The following is a 20,385-nucleotide window of genomic DNA, read 5'->3' as shown; positions in this document are numbered from 1 at the left end:
GGGAACTTTTTCAAGAGTAACTTTGCTTCATTCCTGCTCTTAAGCAGCTCTCTAAACTTTGATCCAGTACTTTCTACTAACTCAAAATCTGTGGGTCCATCTCAACTGTAGGATGGTCTCTGAACTGGCTTATGAACAGCCCCAAATCCTTGAACGTTAATAATCTCTCTACTTAGGGTCTCCATTAATAGTCTTTCTACCAGAGACATGCCTTTCCAATTACAGACTTGAAAAGCTCCAATAGTGGTTTCAGGAGCTAAAAGTCAGGTGAGAAGAAATATATCATCATGCGATTGCTGCCTTGAAATCACCCAGTAGGATACAAGGTTTCTAAGAAATTGTCTGAAGTTAATTGCACATTTTTATTCCTCTTACAAAGAGAGGTAGTAATACCTACAGTAGGTTAATACTTCCACTTGAGAGCTAAATAAAAGAAAAATCTTTTTGAACTTGGCAAGGCCTGGCAATTAATTTTGTCTGTTAAGATGTAAATTAAATGTACAGCTACTAGTTCGGCTTTGAAAGCAAAAAGCTAGTCATTCTTAAACCACATTAGGGTGCCCATGAAACACCAGATAAAGTGGAATTTCTTCAATACCTGAATTAAAATTCATCTTTAGCTCCTAAATCTTATCAACACTTCAAAGTCCAATTTAAAACTTTTTAACGCCCTCCACATTAACTCCAGCTGGTCGTGATTTAGCTTCGTCTACCTTCATTCTGCAATACATATATCTCGCTGACACACGGGGACATTGCGGACATTGCATGTCCTTTTCAACACTTAAACTCACCGTATAGCTTTCCCAATTTTGTAAGGCATAAAATGCAGTTGAGTGAGAAAAAAAAAGGATTTTTAAAATGCATTTGAAAGGAATAGGTGTTGCATTTGGTGTAGTCTTTAAAAAGAGGCAACAAGCTCAAAATGGAATAATTTGCTCCCCACATCAGCAAACTAAGACTTAACTGCAGTTCCAACCCCTCTCAGAAATGTGACATTTAAAACTATCAATCTGAAATTTCCTGATCACCACTAGTGAGGTAATCTGCGTGATAAAGATCCCTGCCATTCCTTTCCCCCAAATGAAGATGACTTGGCCTGAAATAATCTTTTCTTTTCTGTTGCTAATACCTTCTTGGCCCACACTTTCTCTGCCTGTAAAATCTTCCATTTTATAGAATCCCTTGGAGTGCCTTTCTGTTAGGGGAAACACTGACTGAAGCTGCCCGCCCTGGCCAGGAAAGATAGTAGTCACTTGCACCAGTCATCTTACAACAGGAGGTCCTTGTAAGGAACACGGAACTAACAAGCTACCAACTGGAAGAATTCGGGAAAGGTCAAAAGGAGAGAGGAGATGCCAGTCCACATGTCCTGCCAACCGCCCAGAATCCTCGCTGGAATCCATCTTGGCTGAGTGATGCGAGTGCCACCTGGAAGGACCCTGAGTCAGAATGATTGACCAGAAACAACCCGGAAGCTATTCCCAATTACCCAATCACTATAAAACCTGAGACTGCGAGCCACGTGGCAGAGCAGTCCTCCTGGGTTCCCTTACCCTCCTGCCCTCCACCCAGGCGCCCCTTCTCAATCAAGTCTCTTGCTTTGTCAGCACATGTGTCTCCTCGGACAATTCATTTCCGAGTGTTAAAGAGCCCACTCTCGGGCCCTGAAAGGGGTCTCCCCTTCCTGCAACTCTTCTATTTGCTGTATGGGATGTGGTCTGATTCATAAATTGTTTAATAAAGCCAATTAGATCTTCAGATTTACTCAGTTGAATTTTAACAACAGAAAAGTACCTGTATTTGTTAAATAATGTTGTAATAAAGAACATGGAAAGACCATGCTTATCTGTCTCTCTCTCTCCTGCATGTACACCCGTACTCTAGCATCTGTGTACAATTTGTATCTACATTTGCTACTGAATGCCCCTCCTGCTCCCCAAATCATATATTGAAGCCTTAATCCCCAATGTGATGGTATTTGGAGGTGGGGCCTTTTGGAGGTAATTAGGTCATGAGGGTGGAGCCCTCATGACAGAATTAATGTCCTTCTAAAAAGAGAAGACACAAGAGCTCTCTCTCTGCCATGTGAGTACACAGCAAGAAGGCAGCCATCTGCAAACCAGTAAGAGAGACCTCACCAGCCCTGAGATCTGCCAGCACCTTGATCTTGGACTTTTTAGCATCCGGAACTGTGAGAAATAAATTGTTGTTGAAACCATCCAGTCTATGGTATTCTTTTTTTTTTCTTTTTTTTTTATGGTATTCTTTTAAAGATAGATTTTATTCATTTTATTTTATTTATTTATTTTTGGCTGCGTTGGGTCTTCGTTGCTGCGCACAGGCTTTCTGTAGTAGCCCCCGGCAAGTGGGGGCTACTCTTCGTTGTGGTGTGTGGGCTTCTCGTTGCAGTGGCTTCTCTTGTTGCGGAGCATGGGCTCTAGGCGTGTGGGCTTCAGTAGTTATGGCATGCAGGCTCAGTAGTTGTGGCTCAAGGGCTCTAGGGTGCAGGCTCAGTAGTTGTGGCTCACAGACTTAGTAGCTCCACGGCATGTGGGATCTTCCCGGACCAGGGATTGAACCCGTGTGCCCTGCATTGGCAGGAGGATTCTTAACTACTGCACCACCAGGGAAGCTCCAGTCTATGGTATTCTGTTAGAGGAGTCCACACTGACTCAGACAACATCTGTATTGATAAATATACACTTTACAACTTTTCCACTTAATCTCTATAAAAATATAGAATATCATAGAATGATTTCTGTAAGCACATGGGTAAAAATATAGCTGTAGCACTAATTGAACTACTTTAAAAGAGTCACATTTAATATAAACAAAGGGTATCATATTTTGCTTTGTAAGAAACAAACTCAGGCAAAAATGTGCTCTCAGAGAGTGAGACATCCCAGTGAGTTCATTTAGAACATGTTGGTGATAAGGATGCTTCCTTTTGCAACTTGCCTTTCATATGATAAAGATTTTACTGATATTTCCCTTCAAGATTTCATGAAGCTAAAGTGACTTTGAGAGAAATACTGTTCTTATTTTTTTTTTTTAATTTTTTTTTACGGAAATCCTCTACCAGCGGACTTCCTTGCTGTTTCCCAGTTTCATTTCTTGGTCTGCCCATCTCAACGTTTCCTTTGCTCCTATCATAGCTATTTTTTTGGATATTTTCTTTTTCTTTGAAGCTAAGTGACAATATCTTTGATGAAAATTAGTGTTGTATGTCACAGGCCCAGAGTAGGATTTTCTCAGAGGTTCTACACACATCAGGTCAATGATAGAATCTTGCAGAATTTTAAAATTCTATTTATTGATAGATGCTGTACACAGTTTAAAAATCAGTAAACTCAATACATGAACTACTACAAAATGTAATATTTAAAACATATGATACATAACTGGAATTATAATTAAAAATATTGGGTTGGCCAACATCTTACAGAAAGACCTGAATGAACACTTTGGCCAACCCAATAGTTAATAACAGTTTCCTGTTATATGTTCATTAACTAATCTACTCAGCACAAATTTTGCAGTTTTCCCAGGGCTCAGAATACTTAATAGAGTATGATCCTAAAATACATTATTTCATAATTAAATTTAGTGTCAGTTCCATATTTAACAAAATTATTATAAATATATCAGATTCTTACTCTTTCATTTAGCTTTTGTGCTATAATAGAAAACATTCAAAACCATTTGTTTTTAATGAGACAATTCCAACTCTAATTTTAGCCCTGTAATTTACTGTGAGACATTAGTTCATTGCTTAATATTTCTGACTTGGTTCCTTGGTTTAAAATATTAGGATAATAATATTTACCTAATTTACCATTAACCAGATATACCATTAACACACACACACACACACACACGTTCAGACATGTGTTTACCCTTTCTCTCTCCAGATCTTAAATATTAGACACTCTTCTCCTTCATCTCTCATAGTAAATACAATGGATTCATGATCATTTCTGGGATACTTTCTTTAATATCGCTTGCATCTTCTTTCTTTTTACTTGTTTCTTAAAACAGTTGAGTGATCCCTCTTTTACCCTCTCTCTATTTTTCATCTATTTTTTAATTTTACATTTATTTTCCTTAGAAGCCTATATAGTATAACAAAACTCTTTATAAATTCCTTATGCCAGAGTATTTTCATTTTACTCTACTTCAAGTAAATTACATCTAGAACCTTCCTTAATCTCTATCTGTATCACATTGTTGCTTTAATTCCTATAGTAGTTTATCACATTTGTAAAGTCTATTGAAAAATGATAGGATTTTGTGTTAGAAGAAAACAATTCTATGTGAAACAATATTTTTTAAGCCTAAATTTCCCCTTCAGTATATAAGGGATAATAATGTCTACATCAAAATGCTTTAAAATTATATAAACATATAGAGGAACTATTTTTAAAAAGCGATAGATATGTGTATGCATATATGTAATAATAAACACTTCAATCTGGCTAAATTCCTCTTGTATTGTCAATTTAGGATTATTTTCCTTCATGCTCTAGCTACATGTTGGAAATTAGCCCCAAGCAAATTCCACATACATTATTTGCTTTTATAATCTGAAATTATAAATCTCTACTACTCATTCATATACAGTGTACTAAGATCTCATTATTAGTAAATGACACATTTTCCTGGCTCTTTGCCTCAATTTATCAGTGCAAACTCTTCAACATTCCCAGTATCTCACAAGTGTGAATTAATTTGCCCAGCGGGATGTTTTACCTATGTTCACGAACAATTTTCCTATCAAGAGCCACTGACAGGGCTTCCCTGGTGGTGCAGTGGTTGAGAGTCCGCCTGCCGATGCAGGGGACACGGGTTCGTGCCCCGGTCCGGGAGGATCCCACATGCCGCGGAGCGGCTAGGCCCGTGAGCCATGGCCGCTGAGCCTGCACGTCCGGAGCCTGTGCTCCGCAACGGGAGAGGCCCGCGTACCGCAAAAAGAAAAAAAAAAAAAAAAGAGCCACTGACAGTGTGTGTGATTCTGCCTGGCATCACTGCTTTTCCTGACATTCTTCCAACTGAGGTTCCATTCTTTCCTATTTCAAAGAGCGGTTTCCATGGGGCCCTCCAACGACACAGTTAAGCGCTGGCTGTTGAGCATTCATTCTCTCTTCCTTGAGAAAAATACCATCATGTTTGCCTTAGAGAACAACCCTTCTCTGAGTCCATGTGCATTTTACCCCCACCTCCAGAGGTGGGCACATGGCCAAGTCTGGCCACAGAACACCACAAAGCAGCCACAGTGATAAGTTAATTTACAGGAATGTGTCTTTAGAGTTAGTTCAGTCCTAATCCTGGAGCTTTCACTGGAAAGTGTAGAGAGATACACCCTCATTTCACCTGGTCTTGAACGTGAGAAAACAATACTCTGAATCTACTCCTGGCGACAGTTAAGTGAAGCCAGCTTTGAGGAAAGCACTCACGAAATGGACCAAGGCCAATTCTTTATATATTGCTTGGTTCTGTAAAACAAATGGTGTATGAAAGCTTTGCAGCCACTATAGTTTTCAATTATATGAACCAAGTCTTTCTTTTTTGCTGCTTAAAGATAATTTGAGTTTCCTGTGACTTAAAACTAAAATAATCCTAAAACTCAGTTACTATATTGCAATTGTTGTACCATTCATCACATTCTGAGTATATCTTAGGGAAAAACAATTCTTTCCATGTTGTTTAACTCTCAGAGTATGGTTTGCACTCTAAATTTATAGACTCAGATAAAGTAGTTCTTTCAGTTCTCTTTTTCGGTGCCTTCTATGTCAAGGACTCATATATCCAACAGCTAGATAGTTTTGAATTCTTTCTCTGCACTGACAAGGAGGTTCAGGGGCAGGTTCAACATGGTATTTCATTCCTTCAGCTGAGTCCTCTCTTAAGGGCTCCTCACAGGTACTGCAAATCTTCTTCTGTTGGCTCTCCTCATACGTTTGTACAATTTACACTAGATACTGAGTTTTTATTTAATTTTTAATCAGCCTCCTCAGCCTCTATACTTTGCTAGACATATTTAAATCCCTCTTGTACATTTAAGCTATGTTTGTTTCCCTCTGTGTTCTTTCTGATGTGTTTTCCCGCTGCTAAAAAAAAGTCTTCCATTTTCCGTACTGCTCTGTATAATAAAGTAACAAATTAAATCTAAAGTAATTAAAATTAAATAAAATTTAAAGCTCAGTTCTTCAGCTCCACTAGTCCCATTTCAGGTGCTCAATAACTACATGGGACTAGTAGCTACTATTTCAGACAACACAGATATAAAACACTTCTATCACTGAAGAAAGGTCGATTGGACAAAGCTATTATAGACTGTGTCTCAGAACCTGGTTTCAAAAAAAAAAAATCACATTTTAAAAATGTAAATTTCCAAGTTGCATCTCAAATCCACTGGGTGTGGGTAGGTATTCTGAGGGCCTTTATTGTTTTTGAAGAAAGATAAGTTGCTAAGGATTTGAGACCATCTATGCCGAGCCTCTGTCAGGAATGATGCCAATGATTTAGTATAACCCATCCCACCTCAGATTTTTCCTCCTCTGAAAATAAACTACCTGGCTGCAATTTGTTATTTAGTGATTTCTAGTGTTTCCAGTTCACTTCTTCCAGTACTTAATTTAAGCTTGATACTACACAAAGATTAAAATCTAAACATCATCAACTTGTATTTTATGTGTGAAGTCAGCCATTATTTTGTGATGTTGAGCAGATTTATATATATATATATATATATATATATATAGAGAGAGAGAGAGAGAGAGAGAGAGAGAGAGAGAGAGGGAGAGAGATTTATTTTAGTCTGAAATCTGCAGGGCAGGCTGACATGCTGAAGACCCAGGGAAGAGGTGATGTGACAGTTCAAGTCCAAAGGCAGTCAGGAGGCAGATTTTCTTTTTCTTCAGGGGACCTCAGTCTTTTTTCTTAAGGCTTTCAGCTGATTTGTTGAGGCCCACCCATGTTATGGAGGGTAGTCTGATCTACTCAAAATCTATGGACATAAATGTTAATCATATGTCAAAACTACCTCATTCTGTTCCATTTTTCTGAAGAACCCTAATATGATATCCTTGGTAACTCCCTATTTATTTCATTAGCAGTAAAATATATAAATACTTGAGGGCAGGGATCAAGTAAAACCTTAACAAATATAGAAGACAAACCCATATAACATGTAGCTAATGTTAGCTAACAGGCAATCAGGAGCAAGGAGGGAATTCCCTGGTGGTCCAGTGGTTAGGAGTTGGCACTTTCACTGCCGGGGCCCAGGTTCGATCCCTGGCCAGGGAACTAAGATTCCCGCAAGCCCCATGGCATGGCCAAAAATAAAAAAATAAATAAGGAAATCCTTCCATTTGCCACATCATGAATGAACCTGGAGGGCATTATGCTAAGTGAAATAAGCTACACAGAGAAAGACAAACACTGCATGGTATCACGTATATGTGGAATAATTTTTGAAAAGTCAAACTCATAGAAAGAGAGTAGAAAAGTGGTTGCCAGGGGCTGGGAGGTGGGGGAAATAGGGAGAGGTTGATAAAAAGGTACAGACTTTCAGCTGTAAGATGATGAGTAAGTCTGAGGATCTAATGTATAACATGGCAACTATAGCTGATAACATTGTATTGTATAATTGAAATTTGATAAGAGAGTAGAACTTGAGCGTTCTCACCAAAAGAAAAAAAAAGGTAAACATAAGAAGTGATGAATATGTTAGTTAACTCGGTGGGAATCCTTTTGTAATATATACATATATCAAATCATCACATTGTACACTTTTAATATTATATTACAATTTTATTTGTCAGTTATACCTCAGTAAAGCTGAAAGAGGAAAAAAAGGATCAAATTCAGGACATTTAAAAAGATCTTTCATTTTCACTTTTTTCTAAGAACTTCTAATAGAAAAATAATCCACATACTCCTATTAAAATACAACATGTACTCTAAATGCAGCATGAATATGTCAGTAACAACATGTATACAAAATGTATAAGGTTGGTGGAGAAGAAAACCCATTCCTAAAAATGAAAAATGAATTCCATGAATTCATATAAGTGGTACAAGCACAATTTTCCATCCTTGATCAGTTCCCTTGGATTATGTGAAACACCTCATTGTCTGCCAGCTGTCAGATGTATTTTTAATTAGGCACTAATGAAGTAATATATGTATATAAACCATTTAAACCTTGTTCCAGTTTGCAAGGACATCTGTGAGGTGAAAAGTGAGAAACCTTGATCTTTGCCAGACGTTACAAATTATAAAACTATAAAACATGAAACTCAGGTACTCAGAATGACTCAATTTAAAACAGGGGAGGGTTCTATTAAGAAGGTTAGAAAGGACATTTTGCTTAACTTAGTTGAAATAAGAGGTTTTTTCTCCAGTTTTTCTCTGCAGCTATATTTTTGGGCTGCTTTATTGCTCTGTATAACATATAACAGTCTCTATGTGTTCTAATATGCTTGAAAGTTATACTTTGAAAAGAATTTTGGGAAAAAAGTGATTTTTTTGGTTCAATTTATTTCAACGAATGTTGCTCTATAATTGTAGATAACATTAACACTTTGGCTTAGATAATATGGAATCTATCACACAAATTACCTTGCATGCAGCAGGTTCTGAACAATGTTTTTTGACTCAATTTTAACTAGAAGATTACTCACAAGTCCTGAGAAACGCTGGTATGAAAAGACCTTCCTTTAGTCATCTGTAGGTCTTAATTCAGCTATGGCATTTTTGTTCCCCAGAGGGTGTTTCAGTGTAAATGAAGTCAGTGTTATGACCTTGAGTTCAATGTTAACAAATGAACATTATATATCATATCAGGTGTCTTTAAACAGACACACGTAAGACAAGGCTATGTATTGACTAGTTGTCCACAAGGTGACCAGAGGCTTGCAGGAACCTAACCCTGTTTTTCCCCCATGAGCAATGGTTCAGTATTTGCTAATTCAGTGTTTGTGATGAATTTATAGAACATAGATACCCAGAAAAATGAGAATTGACTGTATTTACTGATGAAGTGATGGAGCGATCTGGAGTTTGCTTAAAAATAATTCACAGAAGCACAGGGAATTGGGTTGGGGCATAGATGAAACACATTGATGAGCTGAAAATTGGTGAAGCTGCAATTAGCTGCTCGTTAAACTATTTTCTCTATTTTTGTAAACGTTTGGCGTTTCCATAATAAAAAGTTGTTTTCAAAATCCAAAAAAAAAAAAAGAAAAGAAACCTATACAACATAATTAAACCTGAAGCAAGTAGAATTTAACATTATATGTAATTACCATTTTTCCCAGTGTATTTAGGGATTAACAGTCTAACTCCCCACTTAGTATTAATTATAAGATAATTAGAAACATTTGGAGTTTTGATAGTCAAGCATATGTTGTCAATCATGGTTGTCTAAAAATAATAGAAAAATAAATACCAAATTAAAAAAACTATAGATCGTAAGCATTGTGTCTGGTCTGAGGAATAATTACTGTATTCTGTCATTTAAAAAAAAGAGCTCCAAGAGCTATTATTACTTGTTTTTCAAAGCAGCATCAAAAAATTTCTGCCAAAATAAATCATAGTACCCATTTAACTAATTTAATGACTAAAGCAAGTTAACAGGCTGATACTAAAGCAAAACTAATTTACTAATTTCCCTAAAAAATCAAGTTATAATTGCAGTATGCTACTAAGCTCAATATAATCTTTGTCTTTTTTCATAAAAATATTTTTGTGACAAAAATATATTCAATGATAACTCTTACACTCTCTCTTCTTACCAAAAGAGATCAGCTGCTTTCCACCCTCATTCCTTCCTCTTGGCCTTGATCTGATCTAAGAACTGTACTTCAGAATTTGGTAATGGGAAGAGAAGAGTACTTGAGGAGATGCAGAGTATTAAAACACAGAGATAGGGAAAACGATCAAGAGATTAAATAGTCATACATAATAAAATGTTTAAATTATGCTTTGGGGCATTAGTTAAGAATGTTTTTTATTACGTACAAATTATGCTTTGGGGCATTAGTTAAGAATGTTTTTTTAGGGCTTCCCTGGTGGCGCAGTGGTTGAGAGTCTGCCTGCCGATGCTAGGGGACGCGGGTTCGTGCCCCGGTCCGGGAGGATCCCGCACGCCGCGGAGCGGCTGGGCCTGTGAGCCATGGCCGCTGAGCATGCGCATCTGGAGCCTGTGCTCCGCAACGGGAGAGGCCACAGCAGTGACAGGCCCGCGTACCGCCAAAAAAAAAAAAAAGTTTTTTTAGCACGTATTATATAGATAGATATTATATGTTTCTACATATACATTGTAATAAAAACTTTTCTTTAAAGTTTAAATAGCATATGCATTATAAAGAGCCTCTCCGGATTGAATAGAATCAATACAGTTCGTTTAAAAAAAGAATTCAAAAGTGAAACAATGAAAACAGTATTTTCTCTCTCTTATTTTCTTAATTTATGTAAAGCATGTTCCAAACTAGAGTTAATAATATTTGCGTAGAATTATATGATTATAGCATTGTATGAGGGAATCTAAAACATTCTATTGAAGAAAAGAATGTGAAAAAATGTTATTGGCTTTTTGAATATTGCCAATTTTTCTTCTCTGTCCATACCTATTACATGAATGTTATCAATCTCCCCACACTGACTCTACTTTTAATCTTCATATAAATGAAGATTATTTTAAAAGTGAAATAAGAATCTAGTATATTGAAATCCAATGGAGAAGCTTTTATCTAAGAAATTATTCCAAATATGTAACTATAAATAAGAACAAAAGGCAGAACCAATAGCTTATTAAGATACTCATGTCCACATTGAAGATTTGCTTATGGAAGTATTTACTAAACTTTCTATTGGCAAATTCATCACATTATTAAAAATTACTGCAAACAATTGTCATATGGATATAGATAAGCCTAGTCTAGATAAGCTACTGGTAACACCAAGGTAGTTAATTGTCTTGGTGCTTGAATTAATATGACATGTACCCAATCTGATGGGCTGCAAAAGATGTAGTCGTTACAATGCACAGCTCCCCTCCCTAAGGGGTTACCACTGGGAGGTCAGCTCACCAGTTCTGTGTACATTCAGCCTGTGTCTCTTTACTTTCTATATAAAACATGACTTAATTAAAAAGCTGCATTTGAAAAAGTAATCTTCAGAGTATCTGGTGACAGTTAAAGTAGAAGTTATGGCTCAAAATACTGCTGGATGGCAGTTTCAATCATGCATGCAATATTCCTATGGTTTGTGATGATTTTTAACATGCTGTAATAGGAAAGCTCTAGTTTGGTTAGCACTTCCAAATCTGTTGGTTACTTTAATCAATCTTGGGCCTACAATTAACAAAGAGTGCAATGTGTTTGGTGATATAACCTTAACAGTAGAATATATAATTCCATGCAGACAGTCAGATATATCTTGAAGTAGCAAATTAAGTTTGGAAGCAACATATTTATTTATGGAAAGGAAATTTGATAAATACATGGCCCATCTTTCTGTATTCAGGTTTTATTAGATAGTTTGAGCTCAGGAAAACCTCCATCTATTTTGTTATTTTTGTTGCTGTTTCCATTCTTTGTACAAGGAATAAATATAGTCCTGAAGTATACTGGGAAAAAGCTTAAGTAACGGGAAATAATCTCTAGTTACTGCTTTGTTCTTAATTAGCATGTGACCTTGGGCAATCACTTCATCTATTTATACTTCAGTTTCCATACCTTTCTTAACAGGAGGTGATATTACCTAATTTATAAAGTTTTCTCCAGTTTTTAATTGCTAGGAATGTATTTTTACACTGATTCTATGATTCTATTTAATACCCTAAACTTTGGGCTGGAAAGCAGATTATCATAGACCTATGAAGGGCACATAGAAGAGACACTTCAAACTGATTCTTATTTTACCTACTAATGGAAAATTTACTGATTCTGAGTTAATGGGTCCAATCATTAAAATACAGCATAATGCTCTCTCTCAAATGCTAATAGTTAGAAGCATTTTCCAGGAGTCCTTTATGATCTCAAATATCTATTGTCTAATGACCCTGTCAAAGCTGTGTAGCAAATACACTAACCATAAGAGGTGGTAATTAGTGATTCAGGACTCCAGAGGTGAGGACCCAAAAGGGTCTTTGATTCCTTCTGAATGTTATGATTCAGTACTGCATTTGCCAATTGTGGGACATAAATACTGTGAATTCTGGATGGTCTTAGGTAGCCCATGGACAGATCATTAAAAATTATTGAAAAAAGAGAAAGACCTAAGAAAGAGACCTAAGGAGAAAGATACTCCTTTATCAATTCCATTAATTCTTTTCTGATGAACTCAAATATAAAAGTCCCATCTGGAGCTAATATGTTTTTAACATTTCTCTATCACTTGTTAATCTCTATTTTTAACAAAGATTCTCTTGGGCTCCAAACATTTGGCAGCCAGCATTATTTTCTTGTCATTAAATTTATTGTTACAATTACAGTCTATTTATATAAGAGGATATTTTTTCAGTTTATGAGAATGATAACATTTCATTTCAAACTAAATGGATTGAATTAAAATACAGTAGTAAATAGAACAAGGTGTGTACAGAAATAGTAAATAATATAGTTCATAAGTGGATAAGACAAAAACAATTTGGATGGCATTATATAAAAGATGTAAATTTATGAACCACAGATTTTATGGAAAAACCACAAACTTTGAAATGAAAGAGACTGAGGGTAAATCACCCCTTCTCCTCCTAATGCAGATAACTTTGAACACTTTGTTGAAACTTTCTAAGCCTCAGTTTCCTCACTTATTTAAAGACAATGTTATCAGTTTTTGAGTTGTTGTGAGAATAAAGGTATCTGCATATTGAAGGTGCTGAAATACATCAGTTTTCTCTCCCGTATTAGACAGGAATGGATGTGCTTTCCTTGGTTGACTAAGATGAACCGATACAGAGTTAAACAATTTAAATAGCAGGAGAACTAGATAAAGCCCAAAGAAATTAAAACATTAATTTATCCTTCCTTTGACTTCTTGATTATTTAGTAGTAAGAAAATAAGTATACGGATGAAGAAGGGTAAACATAAGAAACGAGTACATATTTAATAAGAATACATTAACAGATTCCTACATCATAAACCATTTGAACTGCAGAGACAATCAAGAATATTTGTGCATAGAACTTAAAGTTCACACTGACATCTTATTGTCAGTGACAAATGGAAGTGTAAAAATGCCAAAGTAAAAATGAACATAACAAACACACTGCTGTAGTATAAAGTTAATACTGTAAGGAGAACAATGAAAATAACAGGTTATATGACTAGGGGAGAGAGGAAAGTTTAGGCATATATAGCAAAACAGTAAATAAGAGAGTTTTGGTCAACAAATTTAAAATATTTACCTGGGTTACTAAACACGGAAATCTGTCTTCCAAATGTTCAGTCTTAGAATAGTAGGTGGTAGATAATCTAAATGGTTGATCACCATTGACCACCACATTTTCCCCTGATACTAATATTTTAGTGATTTCATTTGTCCTCATCATTTCTATTAAAGACAGACAAGAGGAAGGCAAGAGGATGATCTTTCATGAGGTTTGCAGATAACCTTTACCCTTTTTTTTTTTTTTTTTTGCGGTACGCGGGCCTCTCACTGTTGTGGCCTCTCCCGTTGCGGAGCACAGGCTCCGGACGCGCAGGCTCAGCGGCCATGGCCCACGGCCCCAGCCGCTCCGCGACATGTGGGATCCTCCCGGATTGGGGCACGAACCCACGAACCCCACATCGGCAGGCGGACTCTCAACCACTGCGCCACCAGGGAAGCCCGCAGATAACCTTTAGATTGCCTTCATTCATCCTACTGGCTGCATATTATTAGAGCTAACATGTTAAATATATTGTTTTCTTTGTGAGAATGGATTTTTCATAATTTTATCTTCATAATTATTCTTATTTGAATATATTTTTATTGTAATTTTTTTAAAATCTAAGTTTAAAATTCTCAATTAGTTTTCTGTTTTCTTCTCTGTTGTTAATACAGATGTTCAAAAATAAGAACAATAAATTGGTCCCATAATGGGCATCTAGGGTGTGCTGCTCACCTTTGTATATTCAGAAACTCAGTTCTATCAGTTTTTATAAAGTTGATCAGTCTCTGGGGGACTTAGAAACACTCGTCAAATCCATAAGAGTGTGATTGACAAATCAGAAGCCAACTTACTAACTTTATTTTTTTTAATCGAAGTACAGTTGATTTACAATGTTGTGTTAATTTCTCCTGTACAACAAAGTGATTCAGTTATATATATATATATGTGTGTGTCTGTGTGTGTGTATATATGTATATATATATTATATATATATATTCTTTTTTATATTTTTTTCCATTATGGTTTATCAAGGATATTGAATATAGTTCCCTGTGCTATGCAGTAGGACCTTGTTGTTTATCTATCCTATATATAATAGTTTGCATCTGCTAATCCCAAACTCCCAGTCCATCCCTCCCCCACCCCCTCACCCTTGGCAACCACAAGTCTCTTCTCTATGTCTGTGAGTCTGTTTCGGTTTTGTAGATAACCAACTTATTAACTTTAAATAAAAGCTACCTTTACATCAATCTACCCCTGAGAATTGTTAAGGACACTCCTTTTAATTATCAGTGTACCAGTACCTCAGAGTACATTAGAATTCACCAGTTGCTTTTGTAAGTAAAAAATGTAGCAAAGGATATTTAATGTATCAAAGAATACTTTACCCAGGGTATGAAAATGTCTGATTAGCTCATTGCTTCCTCAGAGAAGGGACTACAACTCTAGCAGCCAAAATGATATAAAATCCGTCAAATATATATTCTCCTTTTTCCTCTTTGACTGTGTTACAAAACTTGCCAAATTCTCCTAATGATATTCTTTTACAATTAACAAAATTGAATATATCACTCATGCCCAAATTGTTATAAAAATATCTGAAGTTACAGCACACCCTACAATATTGATTTGAAATAATATAATCGTTCCAAGAGCAATATATTTTTTAACTACTTCAGAAATAAACCACTTATACATATAGCTCACCTCAAGCATTGTGAACCAATATTTACCTTTTCTTTAAGTTTTTAAAAGACTTTATTATTTTCAGAGCAGCTTTAGGTTTACAATAGAAAGTTGAGAGGAACGACAGAGATTTCTTATATATCCCCTACTCCCAAGACTCCTTCATTATCAACATCGCTCACCAGAACTGTACATTTTTACCAAGGATGAACCTACACTGACACATCATAATCACCCAAAGTCCATAGTTTACCTAAGGCTTCTTCATGTTGCACATTCAGTGGGTTTGAACAAATGTAGAATGACGTATACACCATTATATTGTCACATAGACTATCTTTACTGCCCTAAAAATCCTCTGCATTCTGCCTATTTGTCTCCCCCACCATCTCTGGCAATCCCTGATCTTTTTACTCTCTCCATAGTTTTGCCTTTTCCTGAATGTCCTATAGTTGGAATTGTACAGTATATAGCCTTCTCAGAGTAGCTTCTTTCACTTAGTAATATGTATTTAAGATTCCACCATAACTTTTCTTTCTTTAGCTCTGACTAATACCCCATTGTCTGAAGGTACCACAGTTTATCTATTCACCTACTGAAGAACATCTTAGTTGCTTCCAAGTTTTCATAATTATGAATAAAGCTGTTAATAATATGTGTGCAGGTTTTCAAGTGGACATGTTTTCATATCCTTTGGGTAAATAGCAAGGAGCACAATGTCTGAAACATATGGTAGGAGTATGTTTAGTTTCATAAGAAGCCTCCAAATTTTCTTCCAAAGTGTCTGTACCATTCTGTACCCACCCACAATGAATGAGAGTTCCTGTTGCTCCACATCCTCACCAGCATTTGATGCTGTCAGTGTTCTGGATTTTGGTCATTCTAATAGGTGTGTAATGGTATCTCTTTGTTGTTTTAATTTGCCTGTCTCTGATGACATATGATGTGGAACATATTTTCATATATGCCTTAATTTTTTATTTTTTTATTTTTTGTGGTACGCGGGCCTCTCACTGTTGTGGTCTCTCCCGTTGCGGAGCACAGGCTCCGGACACGCAGGCTCAGCGGCCATGGCTCACGGGCCCAGCCGCTCCACATCATGTGGGATCTTCCCGGACCGCGGCACGAACCCGTGTCCCCTGCATCGGCAGGCGGACTCTCAACCACTGCGCCACCAGGGAAGCCCTAGGCTTTAATTTTTAAAAATAATCTTATCGCAATCTTATTCTTATTGGAGGAGGTCATCAAGAGGACATAACTGCCAGTTGACCTGATAACTGGACCTGGGTGATGAGAGGTTCCTCATCTCTTCCCCTGTCCTTGGTATGTACAGTCCGTTTACTGTTCCCACAGTGGGAGCTGTTCCAAGAACACAGCCTTGAGAGAGGAATGTGTTGGTGAGACCACCTGGATGGTATAGGTGACTAAACCCAGTTAAGGTCACTATATAAACTGTTAAGATTTGGTGGGCAGGCGTGAAGATCTACTTGTCTTGCAGTGCCCAAGGCAAGCCTTCTAAGTAAGTCCCCTTTCTTATTAAACCTGCCACCTACCAATCTGGATTCGTCTGCCTCTTTCTTCAGTCTCTCCTTGCTCTTCACGTAGGAGGGGTTGTTTCATATTATACCCTGGAAGCTCCTGAGCTTGATTGATGAGCCAGCCAGGAGACCAAAGAAATGGACCCTGGGAAAGAGGCATCCCTGAGAGAAATCTCAAGCTGGCTATGGACCTCTGTGTAAGGAGGGATGGCCCATAGGTTAGATGCTTGAGTACACGGATGCCCCGAAAGTGCTGGCTGCTTTGATGCCTTTGTTTGAGCACCTCCACATAATGCACTGCAGCAAAGAAGGAAAACGCGTGGCCATGAAGTGGGCGGGCCTCTACTGTGGGCATTTCGCTGGACACTGAGGCCCAACTAGGCTGAAGCTCTGGTTAGAGAGTTGGAAGAAAAGCTGAGGTTGGAGAAGGACATGCAGTTGTCCACTACTGCTAGGTGCGGGGCCAGCAGACAAGGTGGGAGAGCAGGACAATAAGTTGGAGACCTTAGCCTGCCATTTTGCAAAGCTAGGAGGGCACAAGCTGCCGTGAATGAAGGTCCGAGCATTTATGACAAAGCCTGATCGGGACCGTAAGAGGCAGAATCCCTGGGAAAGTCAGGAGAGTGAAGAGGAGGATGCTGTGATTGATGAGGAAGCAGACTAAATGCCCTGTGCCTAGTAAGAAGAAAAGGAAAAGCACGGCAACAACAACCCCAGGCAGTGGGGCAGCCAGTTCAGGAAATGTTCATGATGAGAGAATATACTCCCAATGAGCTTATTGGTATTGGTGCCAAGGTCGAGCAAAAGGCCAGGTAAAGTATCGAGGAATGGTTAGTGTGGCTACGGGATGTGGGAGGTGATGGCATTTCTCTGACTGGGGAGGAGAAAGTGTGCAACATCATCACACACTCTGCCCCCTGGCAGCACTGCATGGCGCTTCAGGGGTTCAAGGTACTCCCTTAGAGACTGGATTATTCTAGCCTGCAGGGAGGATTGACCCAATGAGGGGGACCTCCCTGGGCATATGGGACCCTGGAAGTCTATAGAGGAGGTACAACAAATTCTTTGGGATCAATCTATACCCCTGTTTGTGAAGGCCCTGATTGGGCCACGTTCACTGCAGGAATGAAAGTCACCCCCAGCACCTGGTATGGGCCACTGATATCCATGCTAAGTCCAGTTGTGGGACAAGACATTTATGATGTTGGGCAATTCGTTGCTGATGGGAAAACTGACAAACCCTGGGAATGGGTACAGTCTCTGGGAAAGATCCAAGATAGAGGGAGAGCTCAGAAGGAGTGACTGCAAGTTGACCTGAGAACCAGACCTGGGTAATGGAAGGCTCCTCACCCCTCCCCATCCTTGGAATGTACACTCTGCCCACCGTTCACACAGTGGGAGCTGTTCCAAGAACACAGCCTTCAGAGAGTAAGGTGTTGCTAAGACCGTCTGGATAACATACATGATTGAACCCAGTTGCTGCCTTTTAAGATTCTAGTGGACAGGTACAGAGATCTATTAGACTTGTGGCCACTCAAGACAAGCCTCGTAAGTAAGTTCCCTTGCTTATGAAACCTGTCGCCTAGAGTCTGGAGTTACCGCCTCTGTCCTCCATCTTTTCCTGCCTTCCATGTATGGGGACTAGTTTGGAACCAACAATTCTTCTTTTTTATTCTTTGAAGTATAGTTCAATTGAAGTAGAGTTGATTAACAATGTTGTGTTAATAACTGCTGTACAGCAAAGTGATTCAGTTATACATATATATATATATATATTCTTTTTAAAATATTATTTTCCATTGTGGTTTATCACAGGATATTGAATATAGTTCTCTGTGCTGTACAGTAGGACCTTGTTGTTTATCCATTCTATATATTAAAGCTTACATCTGCTGACCCCAACCTCCCACTCCCACTCCCTCTCCCAACCCGCTCCCCCTTGGCAGCCACCAGTCTGTTCTCTATCTCTGTAATTCTGTTTCAGTTCATAAATAGGTTCATTTGTGTCATATTTTAGATTCCACATATAAGTGATATCATATGGTATTTGTCTTTCTGACTAAATTCACTTAGTATGATGATCTCTAGGTCCACCCATGTTGCTGCAAATGGCATTATTTCGTTCTTTTTTATGACTGAGTAGTATTCCATTGTATATATGCACCACATCTTCTTTATCCATTCATCTGTCGATGGACATTTAAGTTGTTTCCATGTCTTGGCTATTGTGAATAGTGCTGCTATGAACATAGGGGTGCATGTATCTTTTTGAATTATAGTTTTGTCTGGATATATGCCCAGGAGTGGGGTTGCTGGATCATATGGTAATTCTGTTTTTAGTTTTCTGAGGAAGCTCCATACTGTTTTCCACAGTGGCTGCACCAACTTACATTCCCACCAACAGTGTAGGCAGATTCCCTTTTCTCTGTACTTTCTCCAGCATTTATTGTTCGTAGACATTTTAACGATGGCCATTCTGACTGGTGTGAGGTGATACCTCATTTAGTTTTGATTTACATTTCTCTAATAATTAGTGATGTTGAGCATCTTTTCATGTACCTATTGGCTATCTATATTTCTTCTTTGGAGAAATGCCTATTTAGGTCTTCTGCCCTTTTTTGGATTGGTTTGTTTTTGTTGTTGAGTTGTATGAGCTTTTTGTATATTTTGGAAATTAAGCCCTTGTCAGTCATATTGTTGGAAAATATTTTCTCCCATGCTGTTGGTTGTCTTTTCATTTTGTTTATGATTTTCTTTGCTGTGCAAAAACTTGTAAGTTTGATAAGGTCCCATTTGTTTATTTATTTATTTTTATTCCTATTTCCTTGGGAGACCGACCTAAGAAAACATTGGTATGATTTATGTCAGAGAATGTTTTGCCTACATTCTCTTCTAGGAGTTTTATGGTGTCATGTCTTATGTTTAAGTCTTGAAACCATTTTGAGTTTATTTTTGTGTATGGTGAGAGGGTGTGTTCTAATTTCATTGATTTACATTTGGCTGTCCAACTTTCCCAGCGCCACTTGCTGAAGAGACCATCTTTTCCCCATTGCATAGTCTTGCCTCCTTTGTTGAAGATTAATTGACTGTAGGTGTGTGGGTTTATTTCTGGACTCTCTATTCTGTTTGATTGATCCATATGTCTATTTTTGTGCCAGTACCATGCTGTTTTGATTACTGTAGCTTTGTAGTATTGTCTGAAGCCTAGCAGGTTATGCTTCACGCTTTGTTCTTTTTCCTCAGGATTGCTTTGGCAATTCTGGGTTTTTTATGGTTCCATATAAATTTTAGGATTATTTGTTCTAGTTCTGTGAAAAATGTCTTGGGTAATTTGGTAGTGATCACATTAAACCTGTAGATTGCTTTGGGTAGTATGGCCATTTTAAAAATATTAATTTTTCCAATCCAAGAGCATGGGATATCTTTCCATTTCTTTGAATCATCTTCAGTTTCCTTTATTAAAGTTTTATAGTTATCAGCGTGTAAGCCTTTCACCTCCTTGGTGAGGTTTATTCGTAAGTATTTTATTTTGGGGGTTATGATTTTAAAAGGTATTGTTTTTTACATTCCATTTCTGATATTTCATTATTAGTATAAAGAAATACAACTGATTTCTGTTTGTTAATCATGTATCCTGCTACCTTGCTGAATTCACTTATCATGGAACCAACAATTCTTGAAACCTGGAAGAATAACCTACGTGGAAACTACGCAAACCTAAATATGACCTATATTTAATATGTAGTATGCAGATGACTATTTCAAATTGAATTTTA

The 20,385-nt window shown here is 37.5% G+C and overlaps 1 non-coding gene and 1 pseudogene across 1 annotated transcript; both read left to right on the top strand.

The window, feature by feature from the left end:
* Positions 1-20,385, top strand: part of LOC113628642 (40S ribosomal protein SA pseudogene) — a 144,528-nt pseudogene that overhangs the window by 28,019 nt on the left and 96,124 nt on the right.
* On the top strand, positions 7,237-7,308 carry TRNAE-UUC (transfer RNA glutamic acid (anticodon UUC)). The gene has a single exon. It is a non-coding gene; the product is annotated as a tRNA-Glu (tRNA).

This window comes from Aethalodelphis obliquidens, unplaced genomic scaffold (assembly GCF_003676395.1).
Source record: "Aethalodelphis obliquidens isolate GAN/ISIS:26980383/991018 unplaced genomic scaffold, ASM367639v1 scaffold24, whole genome shotgun sequence".
NCBI classification, from domain to species: Eukaryota; Metazoa; Chordata; class Mammalia; order Artiodactyla; family Delphinidae; genus Aethalodelphis; species Aethalodelphis obliquidens.
Note: the sequence above shows the minus strand (reverse complement) of the source record. Positions and strands in the feature narration are given on the sequence as shown.